General features: G+C 36.0%; 1 long non-coding RNA gene across 1 annotated transcript in view; it reads left to right on the top strand.

Moving 5' to 3' along the window:
* LOC145278340 (uncharacterized) overlaps window positions 1-22,356 on the top strand; it is a 42,973-nt gene extending 20,617 nt beyond the window's left edge. Inside the window, exon 3 of the long non-coding RNA XR_013868361.1 lies at window positions 21,982-22,356. This is a non-coding gene — a long non-coding RNA (uncharacterized LOC145278340). The remainder of the gene's footprint in view (window positions 1-21,981) is intronic.
* Window positions 22,357-26,775: the final 4,419 nt, after the last annotated feature.

Below are 26,775 nucleotides of genomic sequence, written 5' to 3'. Positions count from 1 at the left end.
TTTCACTAACATGCTGGAGAAATGTTTAATAATTTGGTATTTTTTTAGATTAGGTCCACCTCCACAATTTTCCTTTCAATGACGACATTTATAGGTTTCCGAGTATGCTGAACACGCAAATTGCATTGAAATTTTGCGGAAATAAATAGTTGTATTATGCATTGTATTCTTCGGCGGCCATCTTTTTACGTGCACACGCGCCATAAACAAATACACACACGTAAAAAAGATGGCCGCCAAAGATTACAATGCATAATACAACTTTTTATATCTTGATAACTACTTATTTCTGCAAAATTTCGATGCGATTTTCGTATTCAACATAGTCGAAAACCATTTCAAGTCGTCATTTAAAAGAAAATTGAGGAGGTGGAGTGGACCTAATCTAAAAATTTACCAATAATTTTTAATCCCGTACGCCTCCCGATACATTGCTTCGTCAACATGCGACCATTTTATATCTCTGGAAGACACTTCCGTATTTAGAAAAAAAAAAAAAATAAATAAATAAAAAGTGACCGATTTACCAGAACGTGGTAACTAAAAAGTGAGTATCCCTTTCAAATGTTGAAATGATTTTTTTTTTTCAATTTTTTTTCATAATCTGGTTAGTGTTCAATCAATAATAATCCAGTGAAAAAATTTCAAAAAACCTATCAGTATAGAAACTCCACCACGTAAGTAAATAAATAAAAAATGTTACGTGCGCATGCGTAGCAGTATCAGAATTTTTGTAGGAATTTTTGACACCCCTAACACGAAACTGCGAATACAATATAAACATCTCGGAATTTCTCTGTTAAAAGTGGGTTATTTATTTTATTTATGGATTATACTTCCAAAATAAACTATTACAGTTGTTTTAAAAGTAATAGAAATATTTTTTTTTTAAACATTAATGAATTTTCCGAACTCAATATTTTTCAATTTTTAAACTCAATATTTTTCAATTTTTAAATTTTAAAAATCTATCAAAATTTTTCTATTGATTCTATTTTTACGATATTTTCAGGGTCAATGTGAAATTTTATGTTCTTTCCAATAAACCGAATATAATATTTTAGACAAACGTTTTTTTTTTTTTAAATTCACGACCCCCCCATACCAATTTTTAAGTGTCTATTAAAAAGTAAATACTTAATTTAGTAACCCGAAAGTAAATATTTAATTTACTTACAAATTGAAGAGAAAAGGTCAATACATAATATATTCAAATTTAAAAAAAAAAACATAGTGTTCTTTTAGAATTTTACCTGTAAAGTTTGAAGTTTAAAACCTTTTTTTAAACCACGTTATTTGTTTTTTCTTTTTTTTTTTAATGGAACCTTGGTCCTTGCTCCTTTAATTGACAAAAAAATTAGGGCTTGAATTACATTTTTCGAGGAGTTATAAGCTTGGAAAGACAGGGGGTCGAATAATTCGCGCCTCCCATTTTGTAAATGTCTAATAATAATTAATTTAGAACCCGATAAGTACATAATTATTTACTCACAAATTGAAGAGAAAAGGTCAATACATAACATAATATATTCAAATTTAAAACAAAAAAAACATAGTGTTCTTTTAGAATTTTACCTGTAAAGTCCGAAGTTTAAAACCTTTTTAAAAAAAACACGTTTTTTTAAAAAAAATTTTTAATGAAATCTTGGTCCTTGCTCCTTTAATTGAAAAAAAAAATTAGGGCTTGAATTGCATTTTTCGAGGAGTTATAAGCTTGGAAAGATGGGGTGGAATTATTCGCTATTTTCACGAAATTTCTGACACTGCTACTAGGGGGGTACTAAGGGAACGACCATTAAATAATTCTGCGGGTCGCCATGGAACTCAACGTCCAAGGAGTATCAAAATAGTTTTCATGATCTGAAGAAATTTTTTTTTCCGAAAAGTGGGTGATCACTTTTCCATCTAAATTTAACTTAAAATGAGCACCCACTTTCTGGCCACCTGAGGAAGGGGCATTTATTTTCGTGTTTATTGGCTTAAAGGTTTTTTTACAAGGCAGTTTGGTACGCGAATGCATATTTAACAGTTTTCGTTTATGCTCACGCATAGCATAAACAAAGGCTACGTCTGTGAAATGGAAAATAGTCCCAGAGTTCAGGGGTTAATACCATGCAAAAGAAATCAAACAAAAAGACTTTTTAAGCCAAGAAACACACAGAAAGAAAAAAAAAATAGCATCCATTTTTTTTCTATCGAATTCATTTGCTGTTTTTATTGAAAACTATTTTCCCCCGGATTTTTGATATAATTTTCCATTAAGGGCTGTGTGTCTCACGTTCGTAAATAACAAAATTTTTTTTGTAGATTTTGGTGTGTTAAAAACGAATCTGCAAACCGTTTCCGTCACAAAAAAATAGTTTTTATGATATGAAGAAATTACTTTTTCGAAAAAGTGGCGATCGCTTTTCCATGTAAATTTAACTTAAAATGAGCACCCACTTTCTAGCCACCTGAGAGAGGGGGAATTTTTTCCCATGTTTATTGGCTAAACAGCTTTCGTTTATGCTTACGCATAGCGTAAACGAAGGCTACGGCTGTTAAATGGAAAATAGTCCCAGAGTTCAGGGGTTATTACCATGCAAAAGAAACCAAACAAAAAACTTTTTAGCCAAGAAACAGAAAAATGCCCCTCTCTCAGGTGGCCAGAAAGTGGGTGCTCATTCTAAGTTAAATTTACATTGAAAAGTGATCACTCACTTTTCGAAAAAGTAATTTCATGAATGTCATGAAAACTTTTTTTTTTTGCTACGTAAACGGTTTGCAGATTCGTTTTTAGCACACCGAAATCTACAATAAAATATTTCGTTATATATGAACGTGAAACGGGCCTTAAAGTAAAATAATACCGGATTTTTTTGAGCAGATTTGCCGTTTAGTTGTACAAATATCCTCACACCAGGTAATCACTAAAAGGGATTTTTAAAAGTCGTCACCTGTATCGAGCAAAAGTTTAAAACCACCGATTATATGCCAGCCTACATCATGGTAACATATATTGAGTGAGTTCCTAACAGTATTTTTAGTTTAAACTCATTTTCCCAAAATTTCCCCAAACTTAACATGTTCGATACAGTCTGCCGCCATTTGTATTTTTCAGATATACCGATAAACATTCAATGTTTTTGAACCGATTATACATTACATAAAAACACTAAAATCATATCCAGTTAGGTAGAACACTTACTTTTCTTGCCTTTGATAACATTTATTTGTTATATATTTATTTTTTGACAACTTCTTTGTATCTGTGTTTAGTAATATAAACCCTTTTCATTTAATGTAACGTTTAGTCGGCTCGAAAAACAGTGTTTATTGGTGTATTTGAAAGCTACAAATGGTGGTGGACACTGTTGATTACTTTAAGTTAGAGAAAGTGAGTTAAAACTAAAAAAACTATACAAAATACTGTCAGAAACCTATCCATTATGCCAGCCTATGTCATGGTAACATATGTTCGGTGAGTTTCAGACACTGTTTTGTATAGTTTTTTGTTTTCAACTTACTTTCCCAAACTTAACGTATTCAACAGAATTCGCGACCATTTCTGTTTTTTGAGCCAATTAAACATTTTACATTACATAAAAACACTAAACAATTATCCAATTAGGTAGAAACGTAAATTACCTTACCTTTGCTTTCATTTATTTGTTTTTGGACGACTTTTTCGAATCTGTGTATAGTAACCCCCCCTCCCCCCACCATCAACCAAATATTAATTACTAAATCACATTTTTTAAAACAAAAAAAAAAGCATTTAGCGTTTCAACATTTTTGCTACGTTCGGCTTCATCCACTGATTGTTGGTCAAGTCCAAAACATGAATGATTGACAGAAACTCTCGAGGATCCAGATCAAATTCTGCAAGAGCACCATTTTTTTCAGTTTCGCCTTCTTTTTCACTTTTTGCAGTGGATTGCTGTACTAATATAAGAAACATGCATTTTCTCTTTTATTAAATTTTTCCATTACACCAAATTGAGCCACTGCAACGCGTGGCAGGGTACAGCTAGTATATATATATATATATATATATATATATATATATGAAAAATAATATGGATAGGATTAAATTTAGAAAAGTAAAAGGACTAAGTGTTAAAACTGGAAAAGAAATATAAAATATTCTAGTAAAAAATATAATAAACTAGACTACCCATGACCTGTTGGGTCAGTATGTTATGTGAACTTTGGAATTTATGCATGAGCGTGACACTTGTGACGTAAAGAAAATAGTTTTTTGTGACATAACAAGAACATTTCAATGAAAGTATATTAAAATGAAAAAAGAATATAAATAGATTTCTATGAGTCGTTCTGTTTATAATTGTTTATTTAAAAAAAAAATTACAGCCATTGAATTATAATTGGTTTGCCATACTTATAAGTAAATGTGCACTAAACAGATATCATAATACTTAAAGTTAAATTCAAATGTTGATATATCTTTTAATTTAAACGCGAAAAATAAAACAATTAAGACGCTGAAAACATACACAGTAAAACAATACTTTTTATTGTCGCGTTGATTATTTATTTGTAACGCAAAAATAAAACATATTTTCGAGGTTATTTATTTATGTTGGTAGTATAGAAGAAAATGTATGAATATTTTTAAGAAAGGTGTATTAAAAAATGGATAACTAATTAAAAAAATATGAAGGCGGCGGGTAAATTGTAAAATGCTCTTATGGTTATCAACGTGTTAATGTAGATTTATTTGTAAGAAAATTGCGTTAAAATAACTTAAACGTAATACGGAAATAAACGATGTAAAACAATGCAGAAAGTATTAACAATCGTTTATTTGGATAATTTAAGCGCGAAAAAATAACAATTGAGACACTGAAAATGTACTTAGTAAAACAATACGTTTTATTATCGCGTTGATTATGCGCAACCGGAAATCGTAAAGCCGAGGCTGGGTTACAACACCCATTACAAGGTCATTTGGGTTTTATAATTATATAGTTTTATAACTTAAAATATTGCAGTATTAATTAAGAATTGATTATATAATACTGTTAAATTGAATTTAAAAAAAAAATCTTAATTCTGCATTTTTTAAGTTATAACTTTTTATATTTCTTCTTGAATATCTTGTTTTTTTTTCTTTTCCAGTTTTTACAACTAGTCTTTTTACTTTTCCAAGTTCAATCTTAACCATATTCATTTTTATGCTCACATTTTTCTATGACATCCAGGATTTTCTCAGGCTTTGCTTTGAAATAATATTTTCTCTCTGTTTCACTTGTTACTTCCCCCCCCCCTCTCTCTCTCTTTCTAACTCTCCCCACCTCTCTCTCTCCCCCTTTCTTTCTTTCTCCTCTCTCTCTCACTCTCTCTTTCTCTCTCTCTGATTACTTTCTGGATTGTGGCGTCCATTCAGCAGTAATTTCTGCCGGTGAGCAAAAGCGAAAGGTCCGTTAGCGTTAAAGCACAGCAACGGTGAATTATCAGCGAATGACAGGCCGGGAGAGTGATGAATTATTAGCGATAGTTTTTTTTTTAAATATCTTTTTACGTAATCATCTCCGCCGTTCCAAGCCGATTTAAGGTAGCGTAAGAGATTTGGTTGCTATGGTAACCAACAGCCAATCAGACAAAAACGGCACCACGTTCCTTACAAATTCTGAGAATTTTTTAACACAGCAATTTTATTAAAACTTTTGTTTTACTGAACGAAAATTGAATTTGTTTTTTTTTCAAAATATAGCCTGTAAAAGTGTTCGAAATTTGATCGCAAAATGAGTGAAGTTTAAAGCAGTTCTAAATAAGTAAAATTAACACTTAACCGTATATTCAAACACGGTAGTTTTTGAATGATATACTGCTAAATATTATTCTGTTAAATTTTTTGTCCTCACATTTTGATGAAATTTATGTTTTAAGAAACTCATGTTTAATTACATCATTTTCAAGGTTTACTTATATTTTAGCAACTAACAGAATTATTCTAGTAAACTGCAATTTCCATTGCACAGATAATATTTTGCAGTCTGGTTCGACCATCGTGCAACCGTGGTTCTAAGTTCTATACATTTCTTTTACAAAAATGAATTAAGCACAATGAATTCTATTAGATTCATTTCACCAAGCTCGAACCTTCAAACAATTAGAATATATATATATATATATATATATATATATATATATATATATATATATATATATATATATAGTAATTTATAAAATATATATGGCGATTAAGCTACACTGAATATTCTGCGTTTCATCCAACTATAGGATTCGTCAGGCTTATACCCGAATTCTGTGGTTGCTTCTTGTTTTTATATATGTTGAGAATTTCTAGTTGGCCAATCAGCTTTCTAGTATCCACCGCGCCCCTTCCTATCAGCCAATGGGCATGCATTTTATCAAACAAAGGATCTGTTTTAGAACTAGGTTAGTGGTTTTAGGTAGACATGTTGAGGATTTCTAGTTAGCCAATCAGCTTTCTAGTATCCACCGCGCCCCTTCCTATCAGCCAATGGGCATGCATTTTATCAAACAAAGGATCTGTTTTAGAACTAGGTTAGTGGTTTTAGGTAATAAATGAAGTAGTTATATATATATATATATACATATATATATATATATATATATATATATATATATATATATATATATATATATATATATATATATATTAGCAGGATTCGCCCGGCCTTGTTGGGTCATAAAATACGCTTAAATATATTTTAATTCATGAAAATTTCGTATTTATTGTTACAGAGTCTATTCTGTGTTGAATATTATATTGTACCTAATAAATAGTACTGATTTCAAAAGTTAAAAAAGAAACTTGTTATAAAAGTAACAAAAAAACTTAGGTGTCATTAGGTAGGATCGAAACCAAAATATTTAGCGCTCAAACCGCGATTCCTACTGATGTAGCTATCGAGAGATAAGAATGATTCAATATTAAACGACATTGAGAAATTAATCGAATTTGTGCATGCACAGAAAAAAGTAAAAATATGTCGGCAAGTTGAAATGAGCATTTTGCATTTCAACTTGCCGACATATGTGTTATTCGTCCATCCAAACAAAGATTGTACTCGTTATAAACCATTCGTAGTGTATAATAACTATTTTCTGTTAATTCGTCCATCCAAACAAAGATTTATAAATCATCCTTGGTGTTTGATTACTATTTCTAATTAAATTCGGTGTTATGTGGCCTGTAGTTTAAGAGTTTATCGATTAAATATTTATACGCAGACCCACACATACTTACGCATAAATGTATTGCTTATATATATATATATATATATATATATATATACACTAGCAAAAATACTCGTCGTTGACTGAATTCAAAAACAGCCTACAAAAAATGGACTCTGTATGATAGGTTATGAACAGGAAGGGTTGTAAAGAGATAGCTTCGAATTTGGGGGTATCAAAACCAAAGCAAAATATGATGAAAGTAAAAATAAAATAGATAAACCCCATAATTTATTATACCATACCTGTTCACACTGAAACACGTATCACAATATTCTGTGGATCTATATTAAAAAACCTTGTTAAACTTTGTGACATATTTCCATTCTATGGAGGTCAGGCGCGAACGAACACCCCATAATTTTATCATACCATATTTCTTCAAACTGAAACATAATTATCAAAGTATACTTACGCAGATAAATATGAAAAGTATTTATTAAAGTTTGTGCCTATTTCCACTCTATGAAGGCCAGGCGCGAACGCAGACCCCTACAATTTTATTATACCATCCCTATTTAAGTTAAAACATACTTATCAAAATATGCTTATGTACATCTATATCAAAAACACTTGTAAACATTTTTTTTTATTTTAAATTTTTTTTATTTCCATACTTTGTGGACCAGGCGCGAACGTAGACCCCACAATTTCAATGAATCATCGTTCTGCCAGATCAAACATACCCATTTCTGTGTCTCGATACATCTTCTATCATATGTAATCAGTTTTTTAAAAAAATAGTCTACCATATAGGAGCCTATTCGTGACCAGACACCCCCCCCCCCACACACACACACACATGTTAGAACCCTTCAACCTACTATAAATGATATCGCATTCGAGAAAAGAAGTAACGTTCTAAAACGTCTTGAATAGTTTGTATCGGACGGACTTTGTTAACGGTGTCCATGAACTTGCTGATTTTAATACTCGAATTTTTAATCAACCTATATTTTAATTGACTTTTCATCGACTCTATATATTTTAACGTATCGCTGTTTACTGTATATTTTAGTTTTCACTTTTAATTCTCATTTTCGCTCCTTCGCACTTTTACATCAACACCTGATAATGATTCGTGGACGAATCAAAAGCGCTCGTGACAGCAACAACTATGAAACTTTTATTAATATTTTTGATTTTGATTTTGATACAAAAAATATTATACGAAAAATCGAAAAATTAAAAAAAAAAAAAGAAAAAAAGAATTATAAAGCAAAGTGTCTGCGTTGCATTTAATTTATTGGGTTTTGCGATTATGTTTTGAATGAATTCGATTATTTACGAAAGTGCATGTTTGTTGCGGGGGCCAGTCGTCCGGAGACAATCGACCCAACAACTAACAAAATAAACACAGGCAAAAGGTAAACAGCATGCAAGGCAAAGAAGAATGACAGACACAGGTTGTTTGATTTAAAGACGAGGGTTCGCCTTTTATTTGAATATAAACAAAAATGTTCAAATCCGGGTGCTGATCGCCTGGAAGGTCGCACGTCACTGGAGGCAAGGTCTGGAGGTCCGGACTGGTATTCTGGACGTAGTGTGGTTCGGAGGGTGCTTGCTGGGTATGGAAACGGTCAGCCGGGCGATCCGGAACGCAGGGTGAACACTGAGAGCTCGGGGGTCAGTGTTGAGGAACCGACAACACCGAGAACGGAGGGATCAGTGTTCGGAACGGACGACAGGTACAGAGCCAGGTAGCGGACCAGAGGTGCAAGCGAGGTAGCGGACCGGAGGTGCGAGCGAGGTAGCAGACCAGAGGTGCGAGCGAGATAGCGGACCAGAGGTGCAAGCGAGGTAGCGGACCGGAGGTGCGAGCGAGGTAGCGGACCAGAGGTGCAAGCGAGGTAGCGGACCGGAGGTGCGAGCGAGGTAGCGGACCGGAGGTGCAAGCGAGGTAGCGGACCGGAGGTGCGAGCGAGGTAGCGGACCAGATGTGCAAGCGAGGTAGCGGACTGGAGGTGCGAGCGAGGTAGCGGACCAGAGGTGCGAGCGAGGTAGCGGACCAGAGGTGCAAGCAAGGTAGCGGTGCAGGAAGCTGAGACTGCAGGCAGGAGATGCGGGTGCAGTGCAAGAAGCTGAGGCCGCAGATGCAGTGCAGGAAGCTGAGGCTGCAGGCAGGAGATGCAGTGCAGTGCAGGAAGCTGAGGTTGCAGGCAGGAGATGCAGGAAGCTGGATGCTGCAGGCAGGAGATGCAGGAGGAGATGCAGGAAGCTGGAGGCAGGAGGTGCTAACAGAGTAATCAAAGTGGTAGGTCTTTCGTAGGAACCTAGCCCTGAAAAGGGCTCTTCGAATACTGCTGTCGCTGCATCGGCGCTGGTCCTGGAGTAGTTCTGAGGAGGGCTAACAGAGTAAACAAAGTGGTAGGTCTTTCGTAGGAACCTAGCCCTGAAAAGGGCTCTTTGAATACTGCTGTCGCTGCTTCGGCACTGGTTCTGGTTCTCGGGTGTTTCCTGACCGCTGCTGCTACTGCATGAGATCCGTCGGCTAGTGTGAGTGGATCTCCAATTCAGGGGACTCGTAGCCCCCTAGCCGGATTAACTTTTTTTGGCCGAGAGGCGCTTTCTTTGTGGAGACAGGGTGTTACAACTGGCGTCGGTCTCGGAAAAAGGATAAATGAAAGTCATTAATTCCAGACGAAATGTTTACAAGTCAAACTTAGTTTGGCAGTTTGAGAGTTGTATTTAATTTCATTCCGTCTGAAACAGAAAAGACAATCATTTCGTTATTAATCGTAAAAGATTAATTTTTATGAGTGTTTCCCTTTAACAGCGAGGATGCTGGAAGGGAGACATAAGTAGGTCAGCTGCTGACCTTGCCTTTTAGGTGAGGCTATTCGTCCATTTGCCTCTCTTTTCCTCCGTCGCTCATGTTAGAGATGACGCGTGTTTAAACACGGTGGAGTGGGGGAAGGTAGTTTTCTTGCCCCCACGACAAGGCCCTCTCCCTGGATAATTGATCATACTCAATTACAAATATGATGGTTTTGATCATGCCCCCTCCCTGGATACATTGGTATAATCCACTAGTAGTAGATGTACGTCTTATATCTACTTGGAAAGGTAACCTTTCTTCCACGCCTGGTGTGTTTGGTGGGAGGGTCGGACACTTCTGGAGTTTGGTCTGTCTCTTGGCGAGCTGGCTGCGATTGTGTTGTTGTTGTTGGGGCTGGTTTGGCATCTGGGTGAGTTAAGGCAGGTTCTGCCCCTTGCGACGTTTTTTCCAGGAAAGCTGGTTTAACTCTGTCGATCGAAATGGTGTCGTTCCGGTTTCCTCGATTGATGGTCAAATGTTTTTCAGTACGCTGCAAGACTTTGAATGGACCTTGGTATGATGGTATTACTGGTCTCTTTGCTGCATCATTCCGTACGAAGACGTATTCGCAATCCTGCAGCTGGTGAGGGACGTGGACGGTTGGTGATGATGGTTGTCTGGGTGGTGAGTACTGGAGTTGGGACATTTTATGGCGTAGCTCTTGAGTGAAAGGACTTGCCGAAGTAAGGTTGGGTGTGGTATCCTCGGAGTACTGGCCAGGTAGAGAAAGTATCGTGCCGAAGACTACTTCTGCTGGGGAACAACCTAGGTCCTCTTTCAGTAAGTTTCGAATTGACAAGAGGATAAGAGGTAGCTCGTCCACCCAGTTGTTGGTGGGGTGTCTTGTGGTCAGAGAAACTTTCAGTGTCCGATGAAATCTTTCCATGAGGCCGTTGGCGCAAGGGTGATAGGCTGTGGTCTTGATGTGCTTGACGCCAAGTAGTTGGGTAAACTCCTGGAAGAGTAGGGACTGAAACTGTGCACCGCGGTCTGTGGTGATGATGCGGGGCACACCAAATACTGCAATCCACTCTTGCAGGACGGCCTTTGCTACTGTGTTAGCTGAGGTGTCTCTGATGGGAACTGCCACTGGCCACCTGGAGAAACGGTCCACAACAGTGAGGAGGTGCTGGTAATTTTGGCACATTGGAAGAGGCCCGACTATGTCGATGTGAATATGACTGAAGCAAGCGTCGGGATTGCTGAAGGTGCCTGGTGGGGATCTTGTGTGTCTGTGTACCTTGCATTTTTGGCACTCAAGACACGTTGACACCCAATTCCGGATGTCCGAGTTCATATTCGGCCAAACAAAGCGGTCGGTGATAAGTTTTCCTGTGGCCCGTTTGCTGGGGTGTGACATCCCGTGGAGATGGTTGAAGATCTGCCTCCGGAGTGCTGGAGGTATGTAAGGTCTGGGATGGCTCAGTTTGGTGTCACAGTAAATGGTTCTGCTACTGAAGGGAGCCGGGAATTCCTTTAACTGCAGGGATGTGTTTGCCAGCACATCTGGAAGGGTTGTATCAGAGTCCTGTGCCTCTGCTATCCGGTCCTGGCTGAGCGGGCTGTCTTCCATGGTGTTGATGTTGGACCTGGACAAGGCATCAGCAACAGTGTTATTTTCGCCTTTGACATATTGAATGTCAGAGGTAAACTGGGAGATGTAGTCCAGGTGCCTGATCTCACGGGCAGAGTATTTGTCTGAGTTTTTGGACAGAGAAGTTGTCAGGGGTTTATGGTCCATTAAAACAGTAAAACTGCGGCCCTCGAGTAGGTGGCGTAAGTGCTTGATAGCGAGGTAGATTGTAGCGAGGTAAGTGCTATATCTCGACTGAGCTGGTGAAAGTTTAGCGGAGAAGAAGGCTATAGGTTTGCGTTGGTCTTCACTCTCCTGTTCCACGACAGCTCCTACTCCAGTATCTGAGGCGTCTGTGGTGAGATATATGTGCGTCCGGGTGTCCTCGTTCAGGTGTGCCAACTTTGTGAAGTTTGCTAAAGCAGCTTTTGCTGCGTAAAAGGCTTTTACTTGTTCCCCTTCCAGAGTGATGGATTTGTTTTTTCTCTGGAGGACGTTTGTCAGGGGTGTGAGGAGATCTGAGCATTTGAGGATGAAACGTCGGTAAAAGTTTACCATGCCCAAGAAACGTCGTAATTGTTTTATGGATGTTGGCATGGGAAAATCCCGTATCGTTTCTATTTTCGCCGGAAGTGGAGTGATCCCATGAGCATCAGTGTGGTGTCCTAGGAAGTTTATATGCTGTGCTCCGAATTCGCACTTGTCTGGGTTGATTCGGAGTCCATAGTGTTTCAGACGGCGAAACACTTCTTCCAGGTGTTTTGCATGGGTCTCCACATCTCTGCTGGCCACCAAGATGTCGTCTATGTAGGCGTAGACGTATGGCAGGCCACGCAGAACCTCGTCCATAAGTCTTTGAAAAGTCTGGGCTGCATTACGTAGTCCAAAGGGCATTTTTAGGAATTCGAACAGTCCGAAAGGGTTTGTAACGGCTGTCTTCTGTATGTCCTCTGGAGCAACTGGTACCTGGTAGTATGCCTTGGTCAGGTCGATCTTCGAAAAGATACGAGCCCCCTGTAGGCCCGATGCGAAATCGTGGATGTGTGGAACTGGATACCGGTCGGGCACTGTGGACGCGTTTAGTTTTCGGTAGTCCACGCAGACTCTGAACTCCCCATCAGGCTTGGGTACCAAATGTAGTGGCGATGCGTACGGGCTGTCTGAGGGACGGATGGTGTTGTCCGCCAACATCTCTTCAAAAGCCTTCTTGGCATATGCCAGCTTGTGTGGGGGGAGTCGTCGTGGCCGTGCCAATGCGGGTTGTCCAGTGGTCTTTATGTGGTGCTGGGTCTGATGTTCTCCTGCGTCGGTAGGCTTGATAGGCTGAGTGATGTCCTTGTACCGGCACAGGATTTCCGCGTAGCGTTGGTCGTGTTGAGTTGCTACGCTAATCCCGGTTGTGTTGCAACTTGATGGGGTCCCTATAACCTTGAGCGATGTGGTGTTGTCGGATAGGGTCCTTGTCTTCATGTGGACGGTCAAGTTGTAGTGTGCCAGGAAATCAGCACCGAGCAAGGGGGTTTTGACATTTGCCACCGTGAATGACCACTTGAAGTCACGCCTAAGCTTAATATTCAGAGTTAGTTCTTGGTTCCCGTAGGTTTCTATGATGGAACCGTTTGCTGCCCGAAGTTGAAATGGGGCGGGTCTTAGGTTTGACTTGTTGGTGGGTGGTATGACGCTGATGGCTGCACCGGTGTCGACTAAAACTCTTAGGCCATTGTTCTGGTCCCACACATAAAAAAGACGACTATGCATGTGTGTACCAGCAGGGGTTGTCGCCACTGCCTGCTGGTTTATTCGTTTCTCTGTGTCCTTTGGCGTGTACAGGGAGGTTGACACTTGCGAGCTTGGTCACCGAAACGTTGATGGTACCAGCATTCGTTGGGGTTATAGCTCCGTCTCTGGCTCGAACTGCGGGTACGGCTTCTATAACGTGTGCGTGGGGCTGGGCTTCGACCACGGACGTGGGTGTCTGGGTTTCGTTGCCTCTGAAGTAAGGTGAGTTTTAGCTCTTGGAGTTCGGCTCTCATCTGAGCCATCTCCTCTTCGAAGCGTCGTGCAAGATTTTGAGGGCTGTTATCGCCTTGGTGATCTCTTAGGTGAGTCCTTTCCACTTGGTGGACTCTTTCGTGGGTGTAATCCACTTGGTGGACTCTTTCATGGCCCCGTGAAAAGACCTTGTCTGCTGAATCGGCCAACACTTCCAGGGGAGTTTCTATAGGAACCAGGGCCAACACCTGAGTGATGTTCGAGGGCAACTGATCCATCCATAGGCCTCGGAGAATAGGCTCGGCCATGGTGTTGTTTCCGAGGCGACTCTTCATAAGGCGCAAGAGCTGGGATGGGGTTCTGTCGCCGAGAGACACGTGAGAGAACAGGTCTCTGATAAGATCTTCATCCGAGCGGCCTGTGCGCTTAAGGATGGCATCTTTGAGGTGGGTGTACGGAAGGTGTTCGGGTGTATTCATCAGGATGTCCTCCACTTCTTCCATGACAGCTGCAGGTAGGGCCTGTACCACTGCGGCATATTTGGTGTCCTAGCGTGTGACTCTCCTGGATGCGAAAATCGCCTCCAGTTGAATAAACCAACTCCTGGTGTTCACGGGGTTATATGGCGGTAGTTGAATGAAGGGAGTTGATGCGTTAATCTCGTGTTCTTCGGTGCCTTCCGCCATCTTCTGTTTCAGTTGTTTGCCCGTATCGAAAGTCGCGTCGAGTCCGTCTGTATTTTTAGCAATCTTCTCTGCCAGTTGTTTTTGCCTGTGTTAAGAATCACGTCGGGGTCACCACTTGTTGCGGGGGCCAGTCGTCTGGAGACAATCGACCCAACAACTAACAAAATAAACACAGGCAAAAGGTAAACAGCATGCAAGGCAAAGAAGAATGACAGACACAGGTTGTTTGATTTAAAGACGAGGGTTCGCCTTTTATTTGAATATAAACAAAAATGTTCAAATCCGGGTGCTGATCGCCTGGAAGGTCGCACGTCACTGGAGGCAAGGTCTGGAGGTCCAGACTGGTATTCTGGACGTAGTGTGGTTCGGAGGGTGCTTGCTGGGTATGGAAACGGTCAGCCGGGCGTCAGGGCGATCCGGAACGCAGGGTGAACACTGAGAGCTCGGGGGTCAGTGTTGAGGAACCGACAACACCGAGAACGGAGGGATCAGTGTTCGGAACGGACGACAGGTACGGAGCCAGGTAGCTGACCAGAGGTGCGAGCGAGGTAGCGGACCAGAGGTGCAAGCGAGGTAGCGGACCAGAGGTGCGAGCGAGATAGCGGACCGGAGGTGCAAGCGAGGTAGCGGACCGGAGGTGCGAGCGAGGTAGCGGACCAGAGGTGCAAGCGAGGTAGCGGACCGGAGGTGCGAGCGAGGTAGCGGACCAGATGTGCAAGCGAGGTAGCGGACTGGAGGTGCGAGCGAGGTAGCGGACCAGAGGTGCGAGCGAGGTAGCGGACCAGAGGTGCAAGCAAGGTAGCGGTGCAGGAAGCTGAGACTGCAGGCAGGAGATGCGGGTGCAGTGCAAGAAGCTGAGGCCGCAGATGCAGTGCAGGAAGCTGAGGCTGCAGGCAGGAGATGCAGTGCAGTGCAGGAAGCTGAGGTTGCAGGCAGGAGATGCAGGAAGCTGGATGCTGCAGGCAGGAGATGCAGGAAGCTGGAGGCAGGAGGTGCTAACAGAGTAATCAAAGTGGTAGGTCTTTCGTAGGAACCTAGCCCTGAAAAGGGCTCTTTGAATACTGCTGTCGCTGCATCGGCGCTGGTCCTGGAGTAGTTCTGAGGAGGGCTAACAGAGTAAACAAAGTGGTAGGTCTTTCGTAGGAACCTAGCCCTGAAAAGGGCTCTTTGAATACTGCTGTCGCTGCTTCGGCACTGGTTCTGGTTCTCGGGTGTTTCCTGACCGCTGCTGCTACTGCATGAGATAGTGTGAGTGGATCTCCAGCCCCCTAGGCGCTTTCTTTGTGGAGACAGGGTGTTACAACTGGCGTCGGTCTCGGAAAAAGGATAAATGAAAGTCATTAATTCCAGACGAAATGTTTACAAGTCAAACTTAGTTTGGCAGTTTAAGAGTTGTATTTAATTTCATTCCGTCTGAAACAAAAAAGACAATCATTTCGTTATTAATCGTAAAAGATTAATTTTTATGAGTGTTTCCCTTTAACAGCGAGGATGCTGGAAGGGAGACATAAGTAGGTCAGCTGCTGACCTTGCCTTTTAGGTGAGGCTATTCGTCCATTCGCCTCTCTTTTTCTCCGTCGCTCATGTTAGAGATGACGCGTGTTTAAACACGATGGAGTGGGGGAAGGTAGTTTTCTTGCCCCCACGACATGTTTACCTAAATGGGAGTTGGGAATAATTTTTCCTTTAACCAATTTGATACCCCCACATGGGGAGCGCCATATATATTGTTTTTAAAAAATAATTATCCACTTATATATATATATATATATATATATATATATATATATATATATATATATATAATATATTTTAGTCATCGACATACAGACTTGTTTCGTTGTTTCACAACTCATCAGTGCCGCTAGACTAACACCTCTCCCAAGCCGAGGATCGAACCTAGAACCGTCGTGATGACAGTCGGCAGTCCTACCCCCTGACTACGGAATCGGTGGCCGAAATTAAGCTGTCCGAATGCCTATTTAAATAAACATCCGAGGGCTCAAACGTTTGTTTGTAAACCAACCGCGAGCTTCGCATTATTTCAGCTAAATTAAGTAGCGAGTAAGATATATATATATACAAAACGGTCGGGTTTCAATCGTGGCTTGAGGTAGTTGCCTGTCTAGCCGCACTGATGAGCTGTGAAACAGCGAAACAGTACTGTATGTGGATGACTATAATGCTCCTCACCTTGAGTTGAGCATATTGAGAAGTGAAACACGAATTACCATTAGCATATAAGCAACGCTCTTTGTGTAAACAAATCGAGCGGAGGTATTTCAGACGATGTCAAAACATCGTTAAACTCACTACTCGTTCAAGCAGCCGCCAATAGCGTAATGGTTAGGAGCCTTGACTGCCGTACAAAACGGTCGGGTTTCAATCGTGGCTTGAGGTAGTTGCCTGTCTAGCCGCACTGATGAGCTGTGAAACAGCGAAACAGTACTGTATGTGGATGACTATAATGCTCCTCACCTTGAGTTGAGCATATTGAGAAGTGAAACACGAATTACCATTAGCATATAAGCAACGCTCTTTGTGTAAACAAATCGAGCGGAGATATTTCAGACGATGTCAAAACATCGTTAAACTCACTACTCGTTCAAGCAGCCGCCAATAGCGTAATGGTTAGGAGCCTTGACTGCCGTACAAAACGGTCGGGTTTCAATCGTGGCTTGAGGTAGTTGCCTGTCTAGCCGCACTGATGAGCTGTGAAACAGCGAAACAGTACTGTATGTGGATGACTATATATATATATATATATATATATATATATATATATATATATATATATACCTTTAACTGTTATAAGTACCTACGGCGGCGACCTTTATTTCCCATAATTTTCAACTAATTTTTGGAAAATTAATAATGAGATGGATTATCTCCCTTCGTAACTACGGTTTCCCAATTATCGATAATCACAATAGATTAGAACGAAAGAGAATAATAGAATATTAAATAATAAAAAATAGAATGGGATCCTTAATCTTGAATGATGTATGAGGATTAAATAAATATAATATAATGCCAGTCTTTATTTCGCTATTTAATAAAATATTAACCTAAAACTGGTCTTAACTCTAAGTAATAAGATAGCCGATATTTTTGTAAACATTGAAGCCAGCATAGGGCGAATACGAAACTAACATAACCGTAACGTTTTAGCTAGGTTGTTCTGGCTATATTATGAATATAAAAATAAAATTCTAAAAATTTTTTTTGATTACTTATGTGAAATAAAGAAGTATAGAAATCTAATTTAAGAATTCAACGAATCGTATTATTCAAATATATTAAATGGCTACGGGTTTTTGCGGTAACTTCCTATGACAGGTTTTTAAATAATGATACGAAAATTAGGTGATATATTAATATTTAAATAAGCTCCTCACAAAGATGCGTCCAGGATAAATGTTTTCGCATGCTTCATTTTCTTCATTTTCAAACGACATAATGCTTGAAATTGTACAATCGGCCTTGAAACAATTGTAACTTACAATGAAATACACTTTTTGTTGCTATCAATTCCTTTTTTGAAGTCTTCGTTTTGTTAATACAGTATATTAATGCTCAATTATGAAATATGATAATTTTGTAGCTTACATTTTAAGTCATCTCTTTTGGTATATGAAAATTTACTGAATTATACAAACCCAGTAAAATTCAGTATATTACAAACAAGTCTATATAAATATATATATAAATATATATATATAAATATATATATATATATATATATATATAAATATATATATATTTATAAATATATATATAAATATACATATATATACATATATAAATGTTTATATATATGTATATATATATAAATATAAATATATATATATAAATATATATATATAAATAAATATATATAGATATATATATAGATGTATATATATAAATATATATATAAATATATATATAAATATATATATACAAATATATATATATAAATATATATATATAAATATATATATATACAAATATATATATAAATATATATACAAATATATATAAATATATATATAAATATATATATATAAATATATATAAATATATATATATATATAAATATATATAAATATATATATAACTATATATATATAAATGTATATATATGAATATATATATAAATATATATATAAATATATATATAAATATATATATATAAATATATATAAATATATATATAAATATATATATATATGAATATATATTTATATAAATATATATATATATATAAATATATATATATAAATATATATATATAAATATATATATATAAATATATAATAAAAATTACAATAAGTTTACCAAGGTAATCAAAATGGTAAACTTAAAATATATTATAAATATTAAAGAGTTAATATGTACAAGTAAAATAAACTCAGCCAGATGTAAAAGCTCAATAAAACCGAAAAGGAAATAGAGCTTATAATATGAACAAATGAATAATAAAACATGTTAAAAGACATCTTGAAAAAGAGTTAAAAACATATTTAATTTTAAAAAAGGAATTTACCTATTGGATTGCAATTTTAAATTCTACCGTTTTGGATTTTACCATTTTTGGATTTTTACCCTTCACCGACTGTCCATTAATGTGAAATCTTTTTATTTTTCTTTTGACTCCTGTTCCCCTTACCTCACCCTTTTTTTTTAACCAAGTAAGATCTGTGACTTACTTGTAGTTTCATTAAATACTTTTATATGCAAAATCCGATCATGCATTTTGCTAATTCCTGCCCTCTGATGAGAAGGAGAGTATTTCTTCGAAACTCCGCGGATTAAGGACTATCCACTTATCTTTTGTTTCCTTTTTTAAAATTAAATATGTTTTTAACTCTTTTTGAAGATGTCTTTTAACATGTTTTATTAATCATTTGTTTATATAAATATATATATATATATATAAATATATAAATATATATAAATAAATATATATAACTATATATATAAATGTATATGTATATATATATATATAAATGAAGAAGGCTCCAGGCTTTTCTTCTTTTTTCCATAACGTCATAATATCCTATCTATCTATCTATCTATCTATCTATCTATCTATCTATCTATCTATCCTTGTATCTCTCCCTATATAAATATATATATATATAAATATATATATATATATTTATAAAATATATATATAAATATATATATATAAATATATATATATATAAATATATATATATACATATATAAATATTTATATATACATATATATATATAAATATATATATATACATATAAATAGATATATATATCTATATATAAATACTCTTAAGACTCGAAATAAAATGTTACTTGCAGACTATTGAGTAATGAAGCCGTAGGTACTGCATAATATTTTGTTTTAATTTCCTCGCCAAATATTTAATGAATTCCTTTGCAATAGTTATAATAATAATCTTCATGTTCTTCTGTTGTAATTCAGATAATATTTTATATAATTTGATATAATATCGATTAAAAAAATCTTTTTTACAAAATCGAGTCTTAAGAGTTTTTCAACCGGCCAACTTTTCATACTAACATAACATAACATTTAATAACTGTCAGCTGGAAAAGGTGGTGTAGTCTAAGAACAGATACTGAACTTTGTTGCTAATAATAATAATAAATAAATTTACCTTCAGATGAAACAAAATTTGACTAAATTTAAATAGTTAAACCTAACGAAAATTATACTTAGAATTAATAGCGGAACGTTTTTGATCGGTAGGAAACTCTGAAATTAAAAACACATTTTATGACCGTTCTTGAGGAGGATATTGTTTTTAAAAGAGACTACACACACATAATATTAAAAAAAATATATTTACTTGTTTACTATTGTTTTAAAATATATAAAATCGATTTTCTAAGTGTTCATTTTCTACCTAGCTTTGTAAGTTTTTAATGCTTCAACTTATTTTAAAACGTTTATTTAGTTTTTAAAAAGTAGTGTCAAGTTTCACTTTAGAACGAAAAATGTTCGATATGAGAGTATCATGTCTCGGGAATCTCGATAATTTCTCAAAAATAGAAATTTAAAGAAAATACTAAAGTAGAGATAGTTTTAAAAATAGTCTACCCTTCAAAAAGAAAATACTTTGTATATTTTTAAAGTAATGTCCAAGATGAGTGTTCAGCAAAAATCAAACTATCGGAAGTAGGTACGGTTGATTATGTAACACAACTGAACGGAACGGAGTCACGGAGTTCAGACACGAAAGCCAAAACAATATATTTATTAAAAAATATTACTGTATTTTTAAACACATGTTGTGTTATTACAAAGCAAAAAAAAAAAATTTCTTGTATTATTGAATAATAAAACAAATATTACATTATGTGCTGATACTTTTCATGGTATTCTGAGCATGTTTTATTAATTAATAAATATCATTTTATTATTTTTGTTGTTCCTAATGTTGCTGATTTATATAATTTAAAAAGTTAGTTATTTTCTTTAAAAAAATATGTCTGCCTTAACAGAAAAATATTCAACAAAATGTTTACCCGGAAAATTATTTTACCGAAAACTATTTAAAAAGGAAGATACTAGAATTAAAAAAAATATATTTTCACTCAATCAGAAGTGCCTAATGCACTAATAAAATGTAATTGGCATTTTGTTGCACTTTTTTAAGATTTTAAATATTTATAAATTTTCTCATTATAAAAAACGATTATAAAACGGAATAAAATAATACCGATTATAATTTTTGATAGAAGAAATAAAATTAATTGCATATAAAACATTAGAAGAAAAATTTTAAACCGTGAGAAAAATCTAAAATCATTTGTCTGCATCCAAATATGATTATTAGATTAATTTTTATTTCCAAAAGAAAAAAAGCAACATTGCTAAAAAACCATATCAGCAAATTATCAATGCATTGCCATAAAAACAATTATTGTTTTATTGTAATAATTATAATGAGAAAAATGTTTAATTTCATTAAAATTAAATAGTATGCATAAATTATGTCGAATGAATAAATTTTTCAATCTATGTTATCTTCCTTTTAAATCAAATAAATTTCAGATTAATTTGCAGAATAATCATTTTTTTACAAAATATATTTACATAACTTGCCAAAATGTATTGATATAATTGGATAATTTTGCATTTTTCTTCTGTTTTTTTAATATTAATAAATAGTAAAACATATTTATCTAACCCTACGTCTGACTGGCAACCCCATCCCTGCAACCAGTTTGTAATAGTGCAAGTCATTTTGATTATCTTTTAGCGACTATGTCAAAATGAAATGTTAAAAAAAAACAGAATTCAATAAATCTCAGATTGATAAATGAAGGGTTCTATTCGAAATTCCTGAGTTCGGCAAAGATTTCCGAATTCAACCAAATACACCTGGAGAAGATCAGAAATTACATCGGCCGAAACGTTGTGCGAATAACACTCAAGAAAAAAAAACAGTAGTCAGTATAACCCAAATAATACTTTCAGAAGACTAAAACTATACAGAGAGGTAGAAAAATAATTTTTCCTTGCGTTTGGTAACAGTTATTTGTTGTATTTATTTTCCACCTCAATTTTGCGCTGTTTAGTATATTACATCATTTCTTATTACTCAGTATGAATTAAGGTAAACAAATTACATTAAACGAATTATTATGGTTAATTATTTTATGAAGAATCTAATTGATTTCGTTCATTTCAGGAAATGTATACGACATGACACGATCGTTTGCGTTCGTCTTCAATCTGGATGCAGCGTTTGTTTCCGTGGGAATCCTCTTATCATTTGGACTCGTCTATGCACAAAAGAAAGGAAAATTTTACAACTAAGGAAAAAGTACATTTTTACAGATTATTTCCTTTCTAACCATCATCCTACACGTATCGAGAGTGAACAAACATGGTCATCGGAAATAAAATAACACCAAAATGTTCATTCCGGAAAAAAAAAATATGAGAAAAATTATACAATTTTAGACCAAATCAAACATCGAGAAAACTTTTATATCGATAAAATCAGCAACATTTTTATATAATAAAATTTATTTATATTTAAACAGGGATTTGAATTTGCAAATTTTAGAAGCCAAAGTATTGTACACACACACACACACACACACACACACACACACACACACACACACACACACACACACACACGCATACATACATACATACATACATACATACATACATATATATATATATATTTAAATCATGATTATTATTTCATACACAGAGACACTAGTATTTCCTGCTTACGCAAATCATCAGTGTAGGATAATAATCCCTACCGATCGGGAGATTCGAACACAGCCAAGAAGCCATCTTTGATTTCATTTGCTAAACCTTTACCTCTAGATGACCAAAGCAACTGCCACGAGAATAAAGTGAATTAATAACTAATAAACGTAATTAAGGCACAGACATTATACAATTCAGAGTGCTCAAACGACAGGAAGTCGTGAGCGTTGCATGAACGCTTGTTGACTGCCTTTTAGTTTATAGTTCCCAGACAGTGCCCATCCTAAAATATTCTAAAAACGGGCTATAATAACAATTAAAATCAACTTTGTTTCAACGGTATAAAAATGCATCGTATAACGATTAAATCACTGTCTGACTGACGGAAAGAACATTAAAAATTAAAATGTTTAAATTCAACGTTATTTCACGCGGTTAATGGTAGCCGAATGGATACGGTCTCTGCTAATCGAGCCAGAAATGATGGCTCGTGTTGCCGAGTTCGAATCTGTCGACTGGTGTTAATCGTGACACCCTGCACTGAAGATTCCCGAAAGGATGAAACACTAAGGTCTGTAGGTATTTAATTATTATAGTAAAAAATAATTATATATATATATATATATATATATATATATATATATATATATATATATATATATATATATATATATATGTGTGTGTGTGTGGGTGTGTATTTATATTACATATTTATGTACTTACTTTTGAAGGTATAATGTGAAAGGCCATGCGGAATTTTCTAGTAATAGCACGCCAGGAGGAACAAAAAAGAAAAAAAAATGTGCCTGGTCCTAAAGAAGGTTATAACTATATATACAGTATCTATATAATTTTAAAACTCAGATCAGCTTGCTTGGGCGTTTAAACCCTCCATCCGATTTGTGACTTCCGGTTTCAAAACGTTCGTCTGCTTACCTATTTTATGGCCGCCATGTCTTAAGTCCGATATTAAAAGCCACTGCTGCTATTGAAAGCATACACAAGGTAAACAGTATTTTTTTGTTTTAACTTATTTCAACGTGTTTTCCTTACAAATAAATGTCATTTAACCGCGTTGCGTTAAAAAAAAAAAGATTTAAACATAAATATACAATATATAGCTATTATCATATTTATAATCATATTTAGTGCTTTTAGTAGCGCTCCTGTGGATTCTGACGAATTTTTCAGGCCTTATTTAAAAATATTTTATCTTCAAGGAGGGGGGAAGTAGAAACTTGGTTTTAGTAGTGCTTTTAGTAGGATCTCCTTAATTTTAATTAATGCTTGCAATAATGCTCTGGAGGCTTCCTGAGCATTATTTTTTTCACTTACCACTTAAAAAATGTTTTCTCAAGACAATAAAAGACAATATAATCTCAAAATCACTTTTTATGTTGAACATTTTTATCTTGCCAACGGGTAGACTAGTATATTATATAAACTAATTGATTTAAAATAAATAAATGTGTATTTAAATATATGTATGCGATTGTTTTCGCCTATAAATCTTACAAAATAAAATCACCCAACGCTTACATCGCGGAAAAATCTCTCAGGCAGAACTATTTATATCATTAGTTTATCTTCTTATATATTTTATATTTTTTTGTGAGATTTAATTATTGGGCAAAATTGAAATGAAAATTAAAATATATTTTCTTCTGAGATTGAACCCACAGTCTTAAAATTATTAAGTTTTTGTGTTTGATGCGTAACCTATTCCTAAGCCTATCTCGTCCTATTTACCAGTTTATAATTGAGGTTTCTTGTTTGTTACTAAATCGTCACCTCTTATCAAGGTCCAGTGCCACTCGAGGACAAAGATATTTTCAATTTGACGATGAGCGCAATCACGAGAGGATTGATATAAAATCAATAGGATGAGAATATTTCTTAAAGGTAACTTATTATCCAAAAGGACAGGTTCCCAAATATTTGTTTACATAAGACTTGAAGGTAACCATGCTGTAGTACGTTGGGAAGCAGGCTCACTGTATATTTTGTTCCAGCGATGTGGTGTTCTAGAAAAGAAACTTTATGGGAGTTCTGTTTGGTTTTTGGTATACAGAAGAAAGAAATGCTAATTGCTATGATTACAGCTAGTCGAGTTCTTGTTGTGAATGTTTTCCTTATGGAACAGGGATTGTAACCCTGTCGAACGCTTACCATGAACATAGCGATACATTAGAGGGAGGCTAGCAGCATCTCTTCAGCGCGAAAGAAGCTGTAGCGGAGTAGATTACCCCCACTAAATTTGGAATTTCGATTTGTACTCTGTCAAGAAAAGAAAGAGTCTCGAGGGCACCTACTCAGATATGAGAGCAGTACTTCATCCTAGGTTGTATATGACTCTTATGCATGTACACACACACACACACACACACACACACACACACACACACACACACACACACACACACACATATATATATATTCAGTTTGTAACTGTTCCATGTTGTTACGTAATTTTCTATTTTATGTAAATTCAAACGTGTCTACAATGGTCGATTCCACAATTATACAGAGGTATTTATCTGTTACTTATATCAGGTTGACGATAAAGTTCTTGCAGTTTTTCACTTTTAAATTCAGATGAACATATTTCGACTCAAACAAAAATTTATTGATCGAAATAAGCACCATTAGAAGCAACACACTTTCGCCAACGCAAAACAAGTGTGTTTATGCCAGTAACGTAAACAAAATCTTGTGTTCTGGTGGCGATGAAGTCTTCTGCAGGGTTGGTTTAGCAACATACAGCCAGGCATTGTCATGGAGGAGAATTGGGCCTTTTCTATTGATTAATGCTGGGTGTTTTTGTCGAAGTTTCTGACGCATTTCATGCATTTGTTGGCAGTACTTCTTCGTCGTAATGGTTTTGCTTGTATTAAAAAAACTGTAATGAATAGGACCGGTCGCAGACCACCAAACAGTCAGTATGCCCTTCTTTTGATGCAACTCTGGCTTCGGCAAGTGTCGTGGAGCTTCGTCGGCGTCTAACCACTGAATTAAACATCGACGGTTCTTGTAAAAAAAAAATAAAAATAAAAATAACACTTTTCAGCGCAAGTCACAACCCGGTCGATAAACGAGTCGTTTTTGTTGCATAAAAGAAGGGAAGATGACACTTCATAACGGGGTTTCTTTTGGTTGTCATTGAATTCGTGAGGCACTGAGTTATGAAGTTTTTTTTTATCTTTCCAATCTCTCTCAAGTGGATGGAAATCGTCGTATACATTACGGCCAATTCAGAAACATGTTCTCGAACTGTTGTGCGTGAATTGGCTTCGACTAGGGCTCTTAATTGATCATTGCCAACATCTGATGGCCGACAACTCATCCTCTTTAAGACTCTTGTCGCTGCCACAGACTTTCTTAAACCACCATTGTGCGTTCAGTAGTGGTTCCTGGGAAAAGTGCTTCCTCGATATCGCGAGCTGTTTCAGTAGCTTTTTGGCCTAGCATGAATTGAAATAAAAAATTGTGCGCATTTGCTTTTTTTTCATCTTTTACTCAAGGTTTTGAAAGGAAGACATAATTTCTTTTTAAAACGATTGTAATTTAAGCGAAAAAAAAAACGTTGTTTAAAATTATATATAAAATAAAGGTATCATAACGAGAACTTATTTGAAAAATGCATCATTTGAAATAAAAATTAAAATTCCGCAAGAACTTTCCTTATTATAGATTTATTTACAACTAGTGCGATCCGTGCTCGGACGTTTCCCTGGAAAATTATAGAATGCAAGTAACACGTGCTCCCATTCTTGACGGCAGTAGTTTTAGATATGAGTGTGGGAGTAAAAATTCCTCCGACTATTCGTATGTATAACTATCTCAACATACCGAGTAGAACTAAATAAAACAATCGTTGTCTTTACTTGTTTTACTATATCTATTAGAACAGAACAGAAACCTCAACTTTCGGGTTGAAGAACGCTGTATCATTCTCTTGCTATACTTTAAATTATTTTCCACAATCCCTACACCCGGGCAACGACGGAAACAACAACTCTTTGATTGTGAAAATATTAATTTGTTCAGAGAAAAAGAATATAATTTATTTCTTGTTCTACTATGTCCTGAAAGTTCTGTGATTTCTTACAAATTTGCTTGTTCCTAATTGGTAAAATATTTTTGTTTATTATTTATTTTTAAAAATGACGCCTTAATAATTTCCAATGCGATAGATTATAATTGACTATCGGGGGTCCCCGGCGTTGCTCGGGTATAGAGAGGTAAGGGTATT

This window comes from Euprymna scolopes, chromosome 6 (assembly GCF_053919585.1).
Source record: "Euprymna scolopes isolate OS-2025 chromosome 6, ASM5391958v1, whole genome shotgun sequence".
NCBI classification, from domain to species: Eukaryota; Metazoa; Mollusca; class Cephalopoda; order Sepiida; family Sepiolidae; genus Euprymna; species Euprymna scolopes.
Note: the sequence above shows the minus strand (reverse complement) of the source record. Positions and strands in the feature narration are given on the sequence as shown.